This window comes from Colobus angolensis, unplaced genomic scaffold (genome assembly GCF_000951035.1).
Source record: "Colobus angolensis palliatus isolate OR3802 unplaced genomic scaffold, Cang.pa_1.0 Scaffold7, whole genome shotgun sequence".
NCBI lineage: Eukaryota > Metazoa > Chordata > Mammalia > Primates > Cercopithecidae > Colobus > Colobus angolensis.
Genome location: NW_012120709.1, coordinates 28610082 through 28628999, shown reverse-complemented (window position 1 = coordinate 28628999; position 18918 = coordinate 28610082). Strand labels below are relative to the sequence as shown.

Here is an 18918-nt window from a genome sequence, read left to right as displayed (position 1 = left end):
TCCTCTTCCAATCCATTCTAGAAGGCTTTTGTATTTAGCTTTCAGCTGCAGAACCATGTGGCCCTGCCTGTCCCATTCACAGTATGGTAAATACTTTTTCAGATAATCAGATAATCTTAGGGTATTATGATTTAACTGCTCAGCATGGATGCTTGATACAAGCTATATGTGTGTGTGTGTGTGTGTGTGCATGTGTGTGTATGTGTGTTTGTGTGTGGTATTTTCTCTGTAAGTTCTTGCCACAATTAGCTTTCATTGCTTTTACCCTAAATATTTTCAAGTATACCAGATTCCTTTCTTCTGTTCTTCCTTCCACCCATGTGCATCAGGCTCTTTCCTGCTACATTCACATAGTTAGGTTATTTAACACACATATACACACCTGCTGTCTGCTGGCTTCAACTCTTTTTAGGTGAGATTTTAGGACATGCCTTGAGATGCATTGGATTGTCAGATACATTAAACATAGTGTGGGGGAGGAGAAGGGAAAGATGCTAGCAGCTGACTTTTGCTTTGGGTTTTCAGTCCTAATATGAGACAGGACATGGCAAAAAAGTGTCAAACAAGAGAATGAGAGGGTCCAAAGAAACGAGGTGGTGGTGGCCAGATATGAAAGAAAGTACAAGACATAAAAACATTTAAGTTTGAAAGAGATACAATTTGGAGAAGGGAGAACTAGCAGTGTTTAAGATTCCAATGGGGGAGGGAAAGCCATTGATTGGGCCTTTGAAACCATGCCAGGAACCAAGAGCCAGGGGTAGTGGCAGAGGGGACGGCCAGGTAGGACAATTAAAACGGAAATCTGGCTCCTTACAACACAGCATGGAGCAGGGCTACAGAATTTGCTGCAGTGGGAGGTGGGGCCAGTCTGGCACAGTCTGTGGGTTTGAAAGGAGCTGGGCGGGTTGGAGAATGCCAGTCAGCCTTTGTAGTTCTGAGCTCAGAGAGGGGGTGACACGTACTGGGCTCCAGGTCAGAAGCCTGGCTTGGGTGGCTTTTGGAGAAATTTTCCCTCTGCTCCTAAACTCTTAAAAGGTGCTCATCACACCACTGACCTCCAATCACAGCACAAGCACGTGTCCCAAAGGCCGTCCTCCAGCAGAGATTTCAGCAGTGGTACCTGTTGGCTGGCTCACGGGGTCCTTTCCTTTTTCTATTCCCTGGAAGCCGTCAACTGGACTGAATACAACATCTTTGCATCTTTTTCTTCACCCTCCCCACATGCTTGCATCTCCCAGACTCCTAGGGTTAATCCCCAGGACAACCTTGCTTTGAAAGAAAAAATGTGGTGAGCCTACTTGAAGATTTGGATTCCAAGAGGCCTCTGTCTGTCCTGCCTCAGCCAGAGCCACACAGCCAGCTCAAGGAGATGGGCATTTACAGGGAAAGCAGCAGTAAGTTTTTGTTGTTGTTGTTGTTTGTTTTCAAGGCTTGGTTGTTCTCCAGAATTAGGTCCCTGAAAGCATGGGGTTTTCTTTTCCTTTTTTTTTTTTTTTCCCTTTCCTTTCTTTTTTATTTTCTTTCTTTCTTAGCAAAAATTAATAATACCATCTTCTCCCCCTAAGAGTGATTCATAAAAGCAATTTAAAAGTTGCTTCTTCATCGCTGCTCATAACCTGGGTTAAAGTTATCTGAGGTTGATCTGTGTGTGCCTATTCTCAACACTGTAATATTTTAAAATGTATGTGCATTTGTTATAGTAATTTGTGCTGATGGTTCTCCTCCAGAAGAAATGCTATGTAACTGGCAGATAGATTGTCATTATGCTGAATTTGTCCCAGGACTTGCATAGATATCTTCTTTGGGGGTTTTTGTGCTTATTTGCTGCTCGTGAGAGAGAAGGATAGAAAGACTTTGGAAGGAGGGTGTGGTCCAGCAGATTCGGCTTCCTCCCAGCCCATCAGTGACTCCTTCTTCCTGCTCCTCCCTTTCCCCTCCACTTCTATCCCAGTTCCTCAGATCCAACCAGAGCCAGCTGTCAATGAAATATCTTCTGCCTTTTCTATTACAGCGTGGGTTAGATTCTGTCAGGTAGGAAACTACTCCCCATAATCAAACTCATTATGTTTGTGATCTCAGCGTATTTGCAAACTTAGACGTAGACCAGACAATAACATTTACCCTCTCCATTTCTCCCTTCCTGGGAATTTTAGCCAAGGTAATAATAACAATAATAATACTGTATTTAAAAGGTCTCTAGTAATATTTCATCTTCTGAGAGTCTTACAGATGTTAACTAATTAATCTTCACAACACTCCATACAAGAGAGGTAAATATTATTAACCATGATAGAAGATACATATGTATATGCTAAGGACAGCAAACTAGTTCACTTATTTATCATGGTTCACTTGGTATAGTAACTGGTATTTTTAAAACACCCATCATAGATACAATAATTAGAGATGTGCTTTTGTTAACAAAGCCACTACCCACTTCTAGCGTACCCTTGGGTACTAAATAATTACCCACTTTGTGTGGTTATCTAGCTCACTAATTACCCACAGAAATTGGGGTCAGGTGTTAACTGCTTGAAATAAGTATCCTCCAAAGACATCGCTGAGTTGTATAGAGAAAATGATGTGTTCATAGCAAAACTTTCATAAGCTATATATTTGTATATCTTTGTAAGCAGAGTGAATACAGGCAAGGGCAAATTAGCTTATTATGTGAAAATCATGCTGAACTATTGTTGCAAATATAGAGAAGTTTAAAAGAATCTCGGGGAATCGCGTCCTCTATTTACCTTTCCCTTTGCAAATGGGTTCAATGACATGATTCCCATAATCTGGTCTTCATATAGAAGTACTCTAAGACAATTGATGATTCTGGTTAGGAATGATTCATTTTGGTGTACAGGGAGGCACCCAGTGAGTCAAAGATTTTTTTTTTTTTTTAACAGCTCCACCCTTCATGATTATTCTAGCGTGTTTCTTTTTTCTCCATCAGTCTAGTGAAAACACCCTGTTAGCCAAATCTGAAAAAGATTCTAACCTAGTCACCAACTCCTGGCAACCACCTCTTTCTCCTTCCCAATAATGACAAAAAGAAAAAAAAGTATTAAAAAAATCCAACACTTTCTTTTTGCCTTTAACTGTTATGCGCTCCTCGCCTTTCCTCTCTACTTCTCTCCTCTCCCTTCTCCCTCTCTCTGTATCTTCTTCTTATTTGTGCATTTTCTTCTCCTTTTCCTTGGCATCTAGGCATGCTTCTGCAGGTCTCACAGTCAGAGACAAAGCACAATTATGTCTGAGTTGAGCACAAAGAAACTATCTTTTATAAACATTGACTTGGAGGAAACCTGCATCCTCAGATACCTTTCTCCCTTTCCTTGCTATTTACAGAATCTGACAGTATATTTAACACCACACTGCCTGTTGTCTGCATGATTCTAGCCAGAAAAATTGGGTTAGAATGGCAACATACCCACTGTGTATACAGATAGGTAGAGACCCTAATTTTCGGCAGATCCATGCTTTAAAGGATCATTGCATAGCAGAGCTTTAAAAATGAGTGCCAACAGAAATGATAGGAGATGCTCCCCCAATCAACTTAGGATGCCTTCCTTTTTTCTTGTGCCTCTTTTTTTTGTCATCTGAAATATTACTTGTCATTTTTGGGGGACTTGAGGCTGATCGATGAAGTGTATATGTGTCTGTCGGACATGTGAAGAGGAAAAACATGCTTCAGGAATAAGGAAAATGTCTGCTGTGAAAGCAAAGGGTTAGGATGAGCTTCGGTGACTGACGAGTTCATTTCAAAATCCAAGGGCACATAGATGGTAAATTAGTACATGTCGCAAATACAGTCAACGAGCAAACCCCAGCCACTGGAAGGAAAGGGAATTTTAGCACCGTAGTCATCACATGCCTGAACAGAGTGTCTACGTATCTTAAATGTGGATCTGAATCATTGCTCTTTTATCCTGCTAAATGCTGATTGCAAAGAAATGTTTGGGCATTGTTGACTTTCTGTCCATAAAGAAAAGTCGCGAAGATTCACAGAATCCATCACCTGCACTCATACATGCATGTGTGCTTTAAATTCCCCTAGGATGTGAAACAATTAGGCAGAGAAACTGCACCGTGGTCTCCCTTCCTCACTTCTTTCCCTCCCTGTTTTGCCTTTCCGAAAATGTGATACCTGATCTCTAGGTCTAGCAGGCTGAGAAATTTTTTTGTATTTGTATAATACAGTGTCTGGCCTTCCCCCTGACCTGCTGATGTATTTTTGGCCTCATTAGTAGTCAGGGAGATGCCTTAGTGCATCCAGCACTGCAAGTCAGGGATGAAACACACCACAACAGAGAGAGGGAGCAAGCGCGAGAGGATATTAGAAGAGAGGCTTGTCTCCAAGATATGGAAGGAAGTGAGAAATGACAGGGCTGCAAGCTTTGTATGTAGGAGACCAGCAGGGCGGGGGAGCGGCGAGGAGAGCCAAGTGGATTCTCAGAAAAGGGGGGAAGCCATCGAAGAGCTAAAGGTGATTAGAGGGGGATATTGATTTCTTATTCTGCCAGAGATTTAAGTAGGCATGCGAGGAATCTGCACCATGGTTGGCAAAAGGAGACCCGTTGCCTCCTGTAACCAGACACTCGGGCTTTCCAGGAGCCCAGGGAGCAAGCCGAGAAGAAAGGGGGCAGTGTGGTCTAGGAAAATTCAACTTGTCGCTGATTTGTGCCTGATGCCTGCTGTCCGTCAGCAGCCTCCCTTACAATCTTTTTTTCTCTCTCTCCCTTTTTTTTTCCCTTGCCTTCTCCTTCTTCACTGAAGCCTAGGGGAGCCAGTAAAGATTAAATGTGCTTCTCAAAGGCAGCCACTTCATGCTGCTATGTCGAAAGGGCCATTATTATGATTATATTTTAATAGTAAAAGAGAAAGGGAGAGAGGTTGAGCGAGCGAGAGAGAAGCTAGGCGTGATGATGACAGACTAGCTTTTCTGAGAGGAAAAGGAAAAGGGAAGGGAGAGAAAAAGGAGAGCCCTTGAGCTCAACGGAGGATTGTGCCTGAGAAGAACCTACAGAGGTGAGAAAAAAGTTGTCTTGAAGGTGGGGGTGGGGGTGTGGGTGCTAAACAGACACTGTACAGAGTGAAAAGAGACATAATTTAGCTGTCTTGCTGGCATGATTCTATTTTTAAAGGAGGGGAGGGGGAGAGTCTGGAGCTCTAACTGTTTTTAGTTGCATATGGAAATATCTAAAAAATATTTAGCATTTTTACTAAGTGCGTTGAGGCCTCTCCAGTGTCTTCCTGGCTGTGGCTGCTTTGTCATTCTCTTTGACTAGCCAGCCATCTACCTTGCTCAGGCCTGGAATAAAAGAAGAACAAGAAGAAGAAAGAAATGAAATGAAAAACAGAAAGAAAAAGGAGAAGAACTAGTTGAAAAAGGGTCATCTTCCCATCCGCCTCCTCTTCTTTTCCTTTCATTTTTGGAGGCGGCACAGGAAAGCCCCACTTCCAGTCTGATGAGGAAAGCGACAATCTATCAGGTACAGAACCAGGGGCTGTCTGCGAAGATGGAGGGGAATTATGCTTCGGATTCCTCTGAAATATTGGCCAAAGGCTTCAAAGAATCCGCAGCGGGAGGTGCGGGGGGAATGTCTCTCCCCAGCCCGCACCCAGCCCTTCCCACTTCGCGTCTACCAAATGACAGCCTGGTGCTCGCTCTTGGTGATTTGGCCTTGACTTCAGCCAAGCAGCTGATGCAGACGAAGGCTCCGTTTGCAGGACTGGCAAAGTGCACGCTAAAGAAAGAAGGAAGAAATTTTTCAGAAAGCAGCTCTGGGGAGGTTTCATACTCCCCCCCCCCTTTTTTTTTTTAATTTTTAAGTGAATATTTTCCAAATTTGATCAGTTCCAGCCCCTCCCTCCACTCCCACCCAACTGCCCTTTTTCTCTCGTCAAAGCATAAGCTACAGAGTTACAGTCTCGAGATTTGGTGTATCGCTTCCTGCCCCCGCCTCCCCTCCCCGCCCCCGTTCTCCGTCCTCTATTGAAACACCTCGCCCAGCCTAGCGCACTGAGAGCTCTCATTTCCCCCCCTTGCTCGGGATGGTGCCACAGGAGGCTGTGCGGGCCCCGCTCCGCTTCGAATGGGTGAGTTCAGAACGCTCTTCACGTTAACACTTCTATAGCCTCTGAATCCTACTTCTTGGTCTTCTCCTTTGAAAACCCAATTTCTATGATTTTTGCATGCGGCATGCTTGCCCTGGGGGAAAGAGATGCCTCCTATTTTCTCTTCAGTCATCTGTGCTAGTCGTAAATTAAAGCTTTGAAGAGACACGAAATCCTTATTGTAGACTATGGTTTTAAAAACGCGGGCATTTCTGAGTCTATTCATATTATTTTCCATTTTAGTCAACTATTTTGCCCAAATCTTGAAAGAGTTTTCTCTGATATACTCGTGATTGTATGTGTATGTGCGTAACTGTATATGCGCCCCCAGATACTGCGTATGTGTGTATGTATGTATTAGGCTTAAATGGAATCTCAATTTTGTGAAGGAAAGGAGCTTAGAGAAGAAATACCATACCACCTGTTTGTTGCATTTTAGTTATGAACCTCGAACAGAAATTGCCTGTCATTCTTGTTTTGCTTTGTTTTGTCTCAAGAAAGAAAACATTGTTGCGCTCCTCTCAGTCCCTGAGACCCTAACTTGTGATGTTTACCGTTTAAATCCACGGGTTAGGCTCTTGGGAGCTGCGAGTCGTGCTTTTGCATCCTGGAAATTTGGTGGAACTTTATTCTTTAAAGCAAAAACAAAAGAAAAGAAAGTTTGTCTGAAGTGATTGAGTATACCTCTGAGGTTTTCATTGTTAGATGGGATCAGGTGACCAGAGAGTGGCACCTCCTGAATTTCTGTTAAAGTAGGTATATATTCTGCTTTAATAGCGTGTTGGCTGCTATGTACATGTATGTATGTTATTGATGCCTGAGGCTTGTGGAACTCATCTGCCTGGTCTGTTCCTTGAGAGCAACACGCAGTAGTATACGAGCGTAACAAGAACAGCTCAGTACCTGGTGCTTGACCTCAGAACATCTCAGCTGAAGTCCCAGCATGCCCCATGCCTCCAACTTTCAAACTCCACAGTTAATCTTAAAATTGTGCCCAATTAAAATGGGCATGTGAATATATTATATATTCAGTGCCCACACATGTGTATCATGGATGGCTAGACAGTGAACATACAGACGCAGATAAAGGCAAACTAATAGTTTGGACTAAAATCTTAGTAGATTAAAATTCTATTCTTCCAATTCCACACAAAGGATAGAATTTATAGTATTAATAAAAATTAAGTTTGTATGAATTTGCAAGATTTTTTAAAAATAAAAGAAGGGATACCACCTCCTTGCTGGGTATCTTTTACAAAATGTTATACTTTATGGATATAAAGGTGATAAAGATTGGAAATAAATCTTCTAAATATGTAAAATGAAAGCAACAACAACAGCAAACACAATTATCATATTCTTTCGGAGTAACAAATACTGTTTTTCTTTTAAAACTAAGAAAAATTTTATCAGTACTTAAATTCAGTCCAAAAATGTTTTATAACATCCAAACAGTACATTTAAAATTATCCTTTCTTAAGGTAATGGCTAGCATTACCTAGTTTGTAGTTTTCTTGAGCTGTAACTTTTTATAACCGAATAATTTCAGTGATTTAGGTCTGTCTCATAGTTGGGGAAGAGAAACAGTAACTTACCTTTCCTTTGTTGTGAAAAATTCTGGTATAAAATTTCATTTAAACAATTTTCGTATTATTGGGCCAACATTTCTCTTCTATGTTTGAAAAACACCTAAATCAGTCCAATCCAAATGCTTTCTTCTTCTTAAGATTTTATTTAGGTTGTAGCCTTGTTTTATATATGCAGTTGAAGGTTAGGGAAACTGTTCTTTGCCTGTTTTTTTTTTTTTTAAGTGTTTATTGCAATTTTAGTCATTAATGCCAAATTGCAATCAAGAAACCATTTTGTATGAGAAAATTGAATTGAGAATATGAACTATGCAACAATTGCACCATGTCTTTTGTTGAAACCTCTTGTGTAGTAATATTCGAATATTACTTTCCAGTCTTTGATAGTCTGAATGTGCCTCAAAAAAATAGTTATTTGATTGTTGAGTCATCGTTAGTTTATATTCGATGGTTTAATGACTTCCCCTATCTTAGCTGATGTGTATGCATAGGTATTGGAAATTACAGCGAGGCATCTATTTAACTTAGGGATCTATATTACCACATTATTCATATCAAACATTTGTAAAACAGTTGGTGCTTTTTGAAGTTAAAATATATCTGCAGTTTACCCTAAGAAAATGTATACATGGATCAATAAAAACATGCCAGATAAAATTCTTCTGTGATTTTCACTGATAACAGGGTAGTAATTTAATACAAGTGTTTTAGTTTGTATTTCAAGGCACTCTCAGGTTTTTACATGTTTTCAAGTGGATTGCTCATGTTCCGAGGTTGCTATCATACAATTGATCACCCAGGCATTTAAGAGTGCATAACGACACCCGATTTTATATTTCAGCAGGCAACTGCTTCAGTGCAAGGGCAGGTTTCTCAACACCCCTTCTTCCTCACCGAGCCCATCAGTGAAGTTCAGTGAAATGAATAACATAATTGGTGGTTGGTTCAATCACTACCAGTCTAGACTAGCCCAGACGCATCAATTAGAGGGGGCTGTCTTTTAAAGGGAGAGTGCAACCGAAACAAGCAGGGCATTATTGATACTGATCTTTAAAAGTGCAAATCCAGCTTGGCAGATAAAAAAAAAAAAAAAAAAAATAAGGCGGGGAACTGGGGTGGGGGTGCGTTGCGGGAAGAAAAGAGAAAGAAGTGAACTGGAGATTTCGGACACAGAAGGACAGGAAGCTTGAGAGAAAAGGAGAGGATAATGAGTGAAATGCAATGCAGCACCTCCTTGGAACACACAGTTACAATTCAGTTCACAGGGCACACTGGCTCACCGTATTTTTAACTAGATTCTCTCCCCACCTCCTTTTTAAAAATTCCTTTTTTGCCTCTGTTTCCAAAGAAATGCCAGCTCAAAACCAAGGCAGTTGGAAATTTAACAGCTCTAGAAAGCTCTGGTGAGAATAAAGCCAAATAATATGAACCAGCCAAAACTCTTTTTGCAACATTTTTCCCCAAAAGAAAAATACAGAAAATATTTCTTTTCAAGTCTCTAATTCTACCTTAAAAAAAAATGTATACTAATGAACAGTATTCGTTTTACATCTAGCACCTGGGAACTAATATTATAGGCAAGACACCTTTAGGTAAACAGCTCATAATTTTCCATTGAATACAGTAAAATTATAAAGAATGTAACAAAGGCTTTGGTAATTTGGTAGAGGGGCTTTTTGGTGAAAAAAAGACAGATGATTTAGAAAGTGAGGAACACATCAAGCCTCAGGGAAAGAAAATGTTTGATTGGTATTAATTAAAACACTGCTAATATATTCTAATAAAATCAAATTTAACATTCTAAACTAATCCTCTTGGTATGTCAAAGGAAAAGAAAAGTATTATCTTATTTGCATCTCTGCAATCCAAATGCATTTGCTCATTCAGCAGAATTAATTTTTATCACCAGCCTGTTTAATCTCCTCACAGATTTAGTCAAACTTATTCTTTCAAACTAGAAAGGATCAGGGTGGGGAATCCATGGCCGGTATTGGAAGACTAGTGACTGTATTTAGTACTGGCTTTATATTTTACGATGTTCTTTCTCTTCATTCGCTGTAATGGGGTGTGGAGGGAAACGGTGAGACCGCAGTGAGAGTGATGAACGGCTCGTTTTTCCTCTTTCTCTCCTTCTACCTGCCAGATTATTTAAGCATTTCAACTGCCAAATTATATGAATGCCATTTATTTACGTGACTGGTGTTGGTCTGTTGATTAATGTCTAATGTTTTTCTAATTTCAGCCTTTAATTGAAAATTCCTAATGAAAAAGGCTCTTAAGCCAGAAACCAATTGCCTTTTATCGGTTATTCCCAACTGTAGATCTTCTAAGAGAAAGTGGGGAAGCGAATGTAAAATTTTATTCACGACCAACTGAGTTCTTTGTTCCATTTTTAAGTCAAAATTTCTCCAGGAAAATTTCACATTTTTATGAAACAGCAAGTTTTATGTTCCTTATTGTTAAACTCTCACAACTGATAAAATCATCCCAAAATGACATCATAACCAAAATGCTTCTCCTCTCATTAGTCTACCATGACTGTGATATCTTATGTAAATATGTGACTAACAAAAAAAAATGAATGGGCCATAAATACTGAGGACCATATTTATGTGTTTCCAAAGTGAGGGGTTCTGCGTCCTATCAAGGAGATGTAAACTACTGACTACACTACTGATAATGCTGGCTTTTTGCTCCATTGCCTTTTCAAGTCTTCAACGTAAAAGAGCAATCGCAGTTCGGTTTCACATGCATTGTTCTATAATCCAGGCAATAAATGCTAATTAGTAATGCTCAAGGATCCGACCATTCAGAGTAATTATCATAATTTACTTCTTCCTTGTTAAAGGCATTCCTTGCTGATTAGAAAAAAAAAAAAATTAAAGCGTCATTTTACCATTGCACTGCAGTGGAAATGCACTAGAGAGATGTTCAAGGTATAGTAACACGGTGGCGGTTGCATTCCAAGTCACCGACCTGTGCCGCTTAGCTTATTACAAATGGAATTGCCACTGAATTTCTAAGAAGAAATTCATGTAAATGCATAAAGTTTGGCATGTAGACCAGGAATATATGATTTTATTTTACAAACCCCAGGGCTCCACCTTCCCGGCCCACCCTCTTTCTAAAACCACTTACTGAGCAGAACAAAGGAAATTGCTAACTATAGAAGCATCATTAAGTGTGAACTGCAACAGCATGATAAAGTATGTGATATGACAACATATTTTATTGCACAAAAGTGCAGACAATTAAATAATTCAATAGTAATCCTGACTAATTAGCAGAAAGATCTTGAAGGAGGAATCAAGAAAATGGATCCAATCACCTTGAATAATATGTTTCGTTCTCCAAGATCACAAATTTATTTTGGTTATTTGATGATTGATTAACTCATATAGTAAGATGAGGACAAAAGCCTATTTCTCAAAGCAGAGCTTTGATCTGGTGTCCTCTTTAGGGCAAATTAATCATATGTTTTAGAAGTGCTGAATTTAATGTAGGGCTTTCTGTCTTCAGTCAAAGATATAATCTGCCATTCTGTTGAACATTTCTCTATTATCAATTGATCTAAGAAATTATCAACCCTTAGCTTCTTATATCGCTGCCTCAGAATATAGATGTAGCCTCGTTCACATTTTCTAATGAGTCTCCTGTTGAAGTTTGTTTCTTATTGCTTGAAGCAAATAAATATCATGGGCACAGAAGGAACAGAATAAATAACCGTGCTGAATATTATATATGGTGAAACCTTTCCCCCTTCCTTTATCAAGGTAATATTCCTAGTGTTCATTGTTCATTGGTCCTTTAAGAGAGAGCTTTAGCTTTTACTTGAGGGTTGTAAGCACATTAGAGGAATAATTCCCTTTGGATACTATACAGAAGGAGCCACCTGCAAAATGTTGATGCTGTTATTGAAGTCTCAAGTGGAATCAGCTTTCAAAAAATTAGATATTAGATACATCCGATATAATTTGCAATGTGTAATTATACTAATGTGCATATAGTTGTCTGTTGGTTTACATGTTGACTACTTGAGTTTTTTTTGTTTTCTTTTCTTGTGCATTTCTCATCATTGAAATGGTTCCTTAGTAGAATCTTTTTAAAATAAGCTTATTTTAAAAAAATTCTTTAGTTAATATAGGAATATGAGGACTCTATAATCTGTGTTCTTATGCAAGAATAAATATGTGTGAGCTAGAGGTTGGAAATTAATTATCTCTAAAAGGGTTATCATTGTGGACACTTGCTTAATTTGTAAAATATTTGCTACTCTTGATTGATTTAGTCTTTTTCCTGACTTTAGATAACTTGAAGTAATTGAGAATATTAGGATAGTAAATGTTATTCATTTGTTTTAAGAAGAAATTCATTTCCTTTGTTGAAATAACAAAATAGAATGCCAGGGAAATGACCTTAGGCAGAGATAATAATTTTAATTTAACCAAAGTAATCAAAACAGTAACAATAATCAGCAATTATTTTTATTGTTTTTCACTGTTTTGCATGGCACATGTTGAATACTGAAACTCTGCCTTAGGTTATTTATGCACTAACATCAACTTCCCTTTTGACGTCTTGACATGATGTCCAAGGTCTACTGACAGCCCCACTGGAGAGCCTCCTTCCAGGGAACTGAGCCCTGAAGAGCTACCTATTAAGGAGCAGCCCAGGCAGAGCAACAGCGAGTTGGCTGGTCAGCCTGGTAGTTGACTCAGTAGGTGAAGAGGCTCTTGTTGCAAATTTGGAGAATCCATTACCATCAGGTCACAGAAGGACCCTGACTGAGCAAGGCAATACAAGGGTCTTGATTTATGCTTATAAGTTTGGGAGACAAAAAGGATTCTAAGAGAGGCTTATATCGAGATGATACGAGATATGACTCATTGCAATTGAGTAGGCATAGAGCCCAAAGAAAGCTGATTTGTAGAACAGTTGACTCATAGTAGACATCTAGAATATGGTCATTCACATATTTATACTATCCATTTCTCAAAATTTGTTTTAATAATGGAGTCCGTGTTAGAAAAGAGACATTTTGCATGATGTGTAGCTCCTAATACCAAAGAAATACAAGGTTTAGTTTTCACTTGCTCATGTATTCAAGGATTTGCCATCATTAGATATCCAAATGAGCCACAAAAAATTGTGTGAAATGTTATTCCTTAATATGTAACATTTTAATTTATTAAAAAATGAGTTTTACAAATGTGTATCAAAAGCTTAGCACTCCATCATCCCTGTCAATGTTCACAAAATAATACATTCTAAAATCTTAAGATGTAGATTTAATTACTCGTCCAAGATCAGTTATTGCATGCTTAATTAGAAAAATACCTATTAACATTTAACACTTAGTTATTTTGCAGATTGAAAAACATATTATACCTGCCATCTATGTATATCCAAAGCATCCTCAGTATATCCAAAGTGGTTAGGGGTTAGGGCAAAAAGCAGTCATGTGTCATAGTGTACCCCTTTTGGTGTGCCTGACTTAATAGGCGTCTTTGCTGAGTAAGCATGATGAAGAGGCTGATGAGAAGGTCGTCAGTTAAATTAACGTCTACCTGAAAAGTATATTTTATTCATATCAACTTTTATAAAATAAAAAAGAGAAACATTAATAACAACTCTTCTCAAATACCCTTATATTTAAAATGCATGGGTTGGATTAGTTGGGCTCTAAATTCTTTTACAGCCTTAAGAATTTTTGAAGTCATTCTAAAGTATGGAGGCATAGGAACAACTCCAGGACCAGTGAATCCAGAGCTCATTTGTTCCAACAGTTGTCCTTCAAAGTTATATTTGATTCCACCTCCACGTTCTGTATTTACTAACATATTTTGCATTGATGCTAAAACAGTAGGGACTGGAGTTCATTTTCAGGAAGGGGCAGTAACAGAAAAGAAGAACAGCTGAAGAATGAAAAAAGCTACACAGTGGGAGAAGCAAATTCTTGATCTGAGTTCTAAGCCCATTTCTCTCAATTAACATTAACAGAGAAGAAACCCCGACAAGCACCTGCCTTTCTATTTTAAGACTATATTCTTTAGGCCTGCCTTCATTTAATTTCTTGCAGTATGGTTTGCTTTTTTCCATTGGATTAACTCCTTTGAGTTTCACATTTTTCCTTCCACTTGATTCATTTGAATCATCTTAATATTCCTCTCGGAAGCCTACAATAGTTACGTTAACACATCATAGTTCCCAAATTAAATCTTAACATGTTCAAAGCCACCTGGAAATTGCCCTACCCCATTTTCTAAAACCACTTAGAATGTGTAATCTCTTCTTGAATTAAGTGAGCCTGCTTTCTCTGGCTTCCAAGTCATTGAATATGCTCCAGGGTATGCTTTTCCTTTCTGCATAATCTGTTCCCCCACTTCTTCCACACTTTGAAAACCTTCTTCTTATTTCCCTCCTTCCCTCCATCCTTCTCTTTTTTTGTTCTCCTTTCTCCCTTCCTCTTTCTTTCTTTCTTCTTTCTTTATCTTTCTTTTTTCTTTCTTTCTTTCGTTCTTGTTTTTCCTTCTTCCCTCCCTCCCTCCTTCCCTCTCTCCCTCCCTTCCTTGCTTCCTTCCCTCTTTCTTTCTTTTTTTTTTTATTTTGTTTCTTTCCATACCATGTTCTGTGCCAGGCACTGGGAATACAAAGACAAATACAAGGAATTGACAACATCTAACAATTCTAGTGACTTCATTCAGCCCTGCATTCCTAAGCAGTTATGTACTCACAGCTATCTTACTTTGTTTTCACTCCTTGGATTTATTTGAATGTGTCCTCAATGTCTTGTGTTCTTTTGTTCTTTCCCTATGTGTCCTATTTCAGCAAGTTTCCTGTTGGATAAACCTGAAGCTTTTCTTACACAGCATTTTCTCCCAGAGCCATTAGAGTGGTGTATCACACACACTCAGGCAATGCCATTGCTGACTGATTCTTTAGCAAGGGGAACAATGTAAAACAATGGCATTTTTCTAGTGAAAATGGTCCCCAAAGTATCCTTACATTGATTTATTATTATTAAAGAGTCAATGTGATAACTTTCTGTGACATGTTCTGTTATTTTTTTAGTTGTGTTGATGTTCCTTTCAGCTGGTCCTATAGTCCCCCTCCTCAGGAATGTCTCCCCAGTGCAAGGACAAAGACTGAAGAGACTGCTATATTGATGGACTCTCAAACCAACTATGAAGTTGAAACAAAGAAAGTGACCACCTGAAGACACCTCCTCTGCTAAGCAACACCCCCAAATTGTGCAGCTTCAGCCACTAGAACTCTCAGAACAAGAGACAATCTTTTCAAGAAACAGAAAAACTCAATAATGACATCTAGATTTTCCTGAGACAAGAACTTTCCCTTCCTTGTGTGTATTCCTCTGTTTGTACTTAAATTCATGTGACATTCATTTTTTTTCCTAGTATGAATATGCTTATTAATGCACTTGTTCCAAAATCCCAAATTGCACAAATGTGTTGATATTTTAAGAAACAAAATTAATCCTACAAGGAGAATGATTTTTAGCCACACACTGGGTTGGCTCTTAAGAGTGACCTACAGAATAAAAAGTACTTTTAAAATAAAGTAGTCAGAGGCTATTCAAAAGATAAAATAATCATAGTACCACATTGGTCCACTTGACACTAAGCAATCGATCATTTTTTTTTTACTTGAGAAAGCTAGATTCTGTCAGATAAAAAACACTGCTTCTAAAGAGTTTAAATCTAGTTAGAAAAGTTATAGAAACATTTGCAAAGATAAGTAACAGATAAGGTCAGTAGAGGGTAAGATCAAAAACAAACCCAAGCAAAAGATGAGTTCAGGGGAGTTTGCCATCAAGTTGGCGAAACTGGCTTATTTAGGGAAGAAAGTTCTAAAAGAGGAAAATATGAGATGAACCTTGAGTGATGTCAAAGATTTAGATAAATGGAAAGGAAGGAGGAAATGGAGTTCTTTAGGTGGATGTCATTGGAGGAGGAAATGAATATACACATCTTGTTGACTTAAACCCAGACATTCAGCAGCTCTCTATACATATCTGGAAAAGACTTTGCACTGTCACCTCCTGTCTCTCACCCCAGGTATTCCTTAGAATTATTATCATATTTCCCTTCCATTAAAGTAAGTAAGGAAGATTGGTGTCAATATGGAGAACTATGATTTTTTCCATTAACCTAATGATAATTGGTATTTATTGAATTCTGTTAAGCATTTTACATATTAACTCACTTAAGCCTTACAACAGCCTAGCAAAATAGGTATTACTATTCCCATTTTATAGGCAAGAAAACTTGCCAAAGTGCCATATACAGGGCTCACATTCAGGATTGCAGTCGCAAAGCTCATGATCTAAAGTGCTAAGTTGCAATATTGTAATCAATGTCACAATTATTACCCCTTTTTATATTCCTTGATATTTTTCCATGGCAAACAAATAGCTATTCCATTTAATAATCACCTAAAACTTTTCAATCTTCTGGTTAAAATTACACGAGAGTGATAGAATGTATTTTCATGATAGAAATTTGAAAAAAAAATTGGGGATTGAGTTTTTTGGGCTTTTCGGCTTTTTTTTTTTTTTTGCAAGACTTTGATGAGATTGTTCACTTTTGTCTCCATAAAATCCCAAATCCTTGAGAATAAAAAAGGGGGAGGTTTAAGTCACTTGTTGCAATGCCTTTTTAATAGAGGCCATAAATCTAAAGGCCATAAATTTAGAGTGACTTACAGAAGATCGAACTTTGGGGTGTGAGAGAGTAAGGGATGGAAACCAGGCCCTCCAGTTCACTATCAGTAGCTCTTCCACTAGTCTGCCCTTCCTAAATTAAGTATGCACTTCAGTTTGATGAGTGGCAACAGTCTCTCTATAGGTAGTAACCAGGGAGCTTTGTTCCTAGTGGATTGCTTCTGTTCTGCACTGCTTTGGTTTCCCATCTCAATGTAAAAAATAGCTAGCAATGAAGTCCAGAAGTTGTCAGTGGTTCATCCCCAAAAGAATGCATAATGTCCAAAGTTTATGTGTATAATGTCTTCAATAATAGTGTTTTTAAGTTATTTCAAATTCTTAGTTCACCTACATAAATCATATCTAATGAGCATCTTCTTAACCAACTTTATGCACAGTATATGTTTGTAAGTGCTTCTGCACAAATGTTTATACATGACTGTTTCCATAGTACTTATGTTTTTAAAAATATTCAGTCGTTTCCTATTATAATCCTCACGTATCCATGTAACTGACTCAAAAATACTTCAGCCATAAAAGCTAAAATTGAGCAAATCTCATTCTTCTTATCCATCACCTTTGCATGTGACTGGCATTTAGTAATGGTTAATAATGTGGTCAGCTGAATAACAGAGGTTCAAGACACAACTCTGTCTCAAAGGAGTCAGCTAAGCTGGGTCTACTTATGGACAAACATCTAAAAAGTATCTGATATTTGACTATGGTAAATTTCCACTTAGCTTGCTAGCATTGTCAGACATAGATCTCCTCATGGCTCTGGCCGTCCTGTTTTCAGCATGATAATTGCTGGCCACATCTCGTACAGTTCTTACTAATGGGTTCATAAATAAACAGGGTTTTTTTTGTAAAGAGCAGCCAAGCACAAAGTGTGACTTTGTTGACATTTTACGTGACTTTGTCATATGTTCCTAACCCCCAATAAAAGCAATGTTGCATCAACTGTGAATTTGTGTTGATTTCTTGAAAAAGTATGCTCTTATAATTTATTTGTTTTCACTAGTGTATATCAAAGGTAGTTTCAGGATCCACAAGGAACAAGTCAGCTAATGTGACAGGAAAATTTAAATGTAGAGACAACTTCTAAAGGATCCCATGTTACCTTTAAATAAAAGGTACTGTCATCTACCAAGTCAAAAATCAAGGTCTGGTCCTTTGTCTCTCCCATTTCCACCAGCCATGGTCAATCACTCAGGTAATCTTTTGATTTTTTTCTCTTTCTCTTATTCAAATATGTCTACTTCTCTCCATCTGTGCTACTGCATTAAAGTACAACTCTCATTTCTCAGCTGGACTACGTACCATGCCTTCCAGTTTTCCTCTTCACACTGCCAAGGGGCAGCCAGGGAAATCCCTCTAAACCACAAATATGATTGTATTATTCCATGGCTTCAAACTCTTCACTGGCTTCCCATTGCCCTTGAGATATCGTGGCACCTAAAACTCTTCATGCCCTGATCCTGGCTCCAATAGTCCTCTCTGGACTCAGCTCTTCAGCCGCTCTGTGATTCTAGGCTTGTGCCATCCACCTGCCTTTTCTTAATGTTCCCTCTATTTTCTGGGCTTTCTCACATACTTCAGCTTCTACCTAGTACTTTCTCCACTACACCTTCCAAACTCCATCGCTCGTCCTTTACGTCCCATCCTAGAAGTCATTTTCTCTGGAAAGTTTTCACCCCAGCCTCTACCACCGCTAAGACTAGCTTCCCCACCTAGGTGCTTTCATGTCATTCTGAGCTTACCTCTTATTAGCACTTATCATCCAGTGTCGTGCTCATATTTGAACATGAGGTTCTAGAACTGCACCATTCAACAAGGTAGCCGCTCACCATATGTGGCTATTTCAATTTAAATTAATTAATATTAAGTAAAATTAAAAATTTAGTTCCTCAGTTGCATTGCTCACATCTCAAGTTCTCAACAGCCACATGCAACTGGTGGCCACTCTGTTGAACAGCACAGATATAGAACACGTCTATCACTGAGAAAGTTCTATTGGACAGTGCCGCTCTAGAAGATAAATGCTACGTTTTGCTTGTTATTTTATCCTCTAGACTTGCAGCCCTTTCTTAACTGGGGTTTGCTATGTGAACCACAGAGAACAAAGATATGACTTGAGTGATATTTTCTCAATTCTTCCAAGAATGATATATTAAAAATACAATTTCATATGCAAAGGAAGGAAAATAATTCATTATGTGTAAAGATGCTCAGAGCATTAGGGTTCAATTGTAGCATAAAACCCTGCTCAGGAAAGTCTACAATAGCCTACCACAATGCTTGGCATCAAAAGTACTTCATAAAAGTCTGCTGAATGAATATCACATCTGGACACATAGAGACAGTTAGTTTTATTAATTTTCACCTAGATGTGTAGAGTCATGTAGGAGACATGTCTTTAGATTCCAAAGGGCCCCTTCTCTAGAGAATGTGATAGATAATTTTTTCTTTCAATTTCGTCCTAAGGATAGGTGAATTGTA

The 18918-nt window shown here is 38.5% G+C and overlaps 1 long non-coding RNA gene across 1 annotated transcript; it reads left to right on the top strand.

Annotated features, from left to right (window-relative positions):
- The first annotated feature begins 5916 nt into the window (after positions 1–5916).
- Positions 5917–17386, top strand: LOC105501147. The gene is made up of 2 exons (XR_001000147.1): positions 5917–6096; positions 14772–17386. It is a non-coding gene; the product is annotated as an uncharacterized LOC105501147 (long non-coding RNA).
- Positions 17387–18918: the final 1532 nt, after the last annotated feature.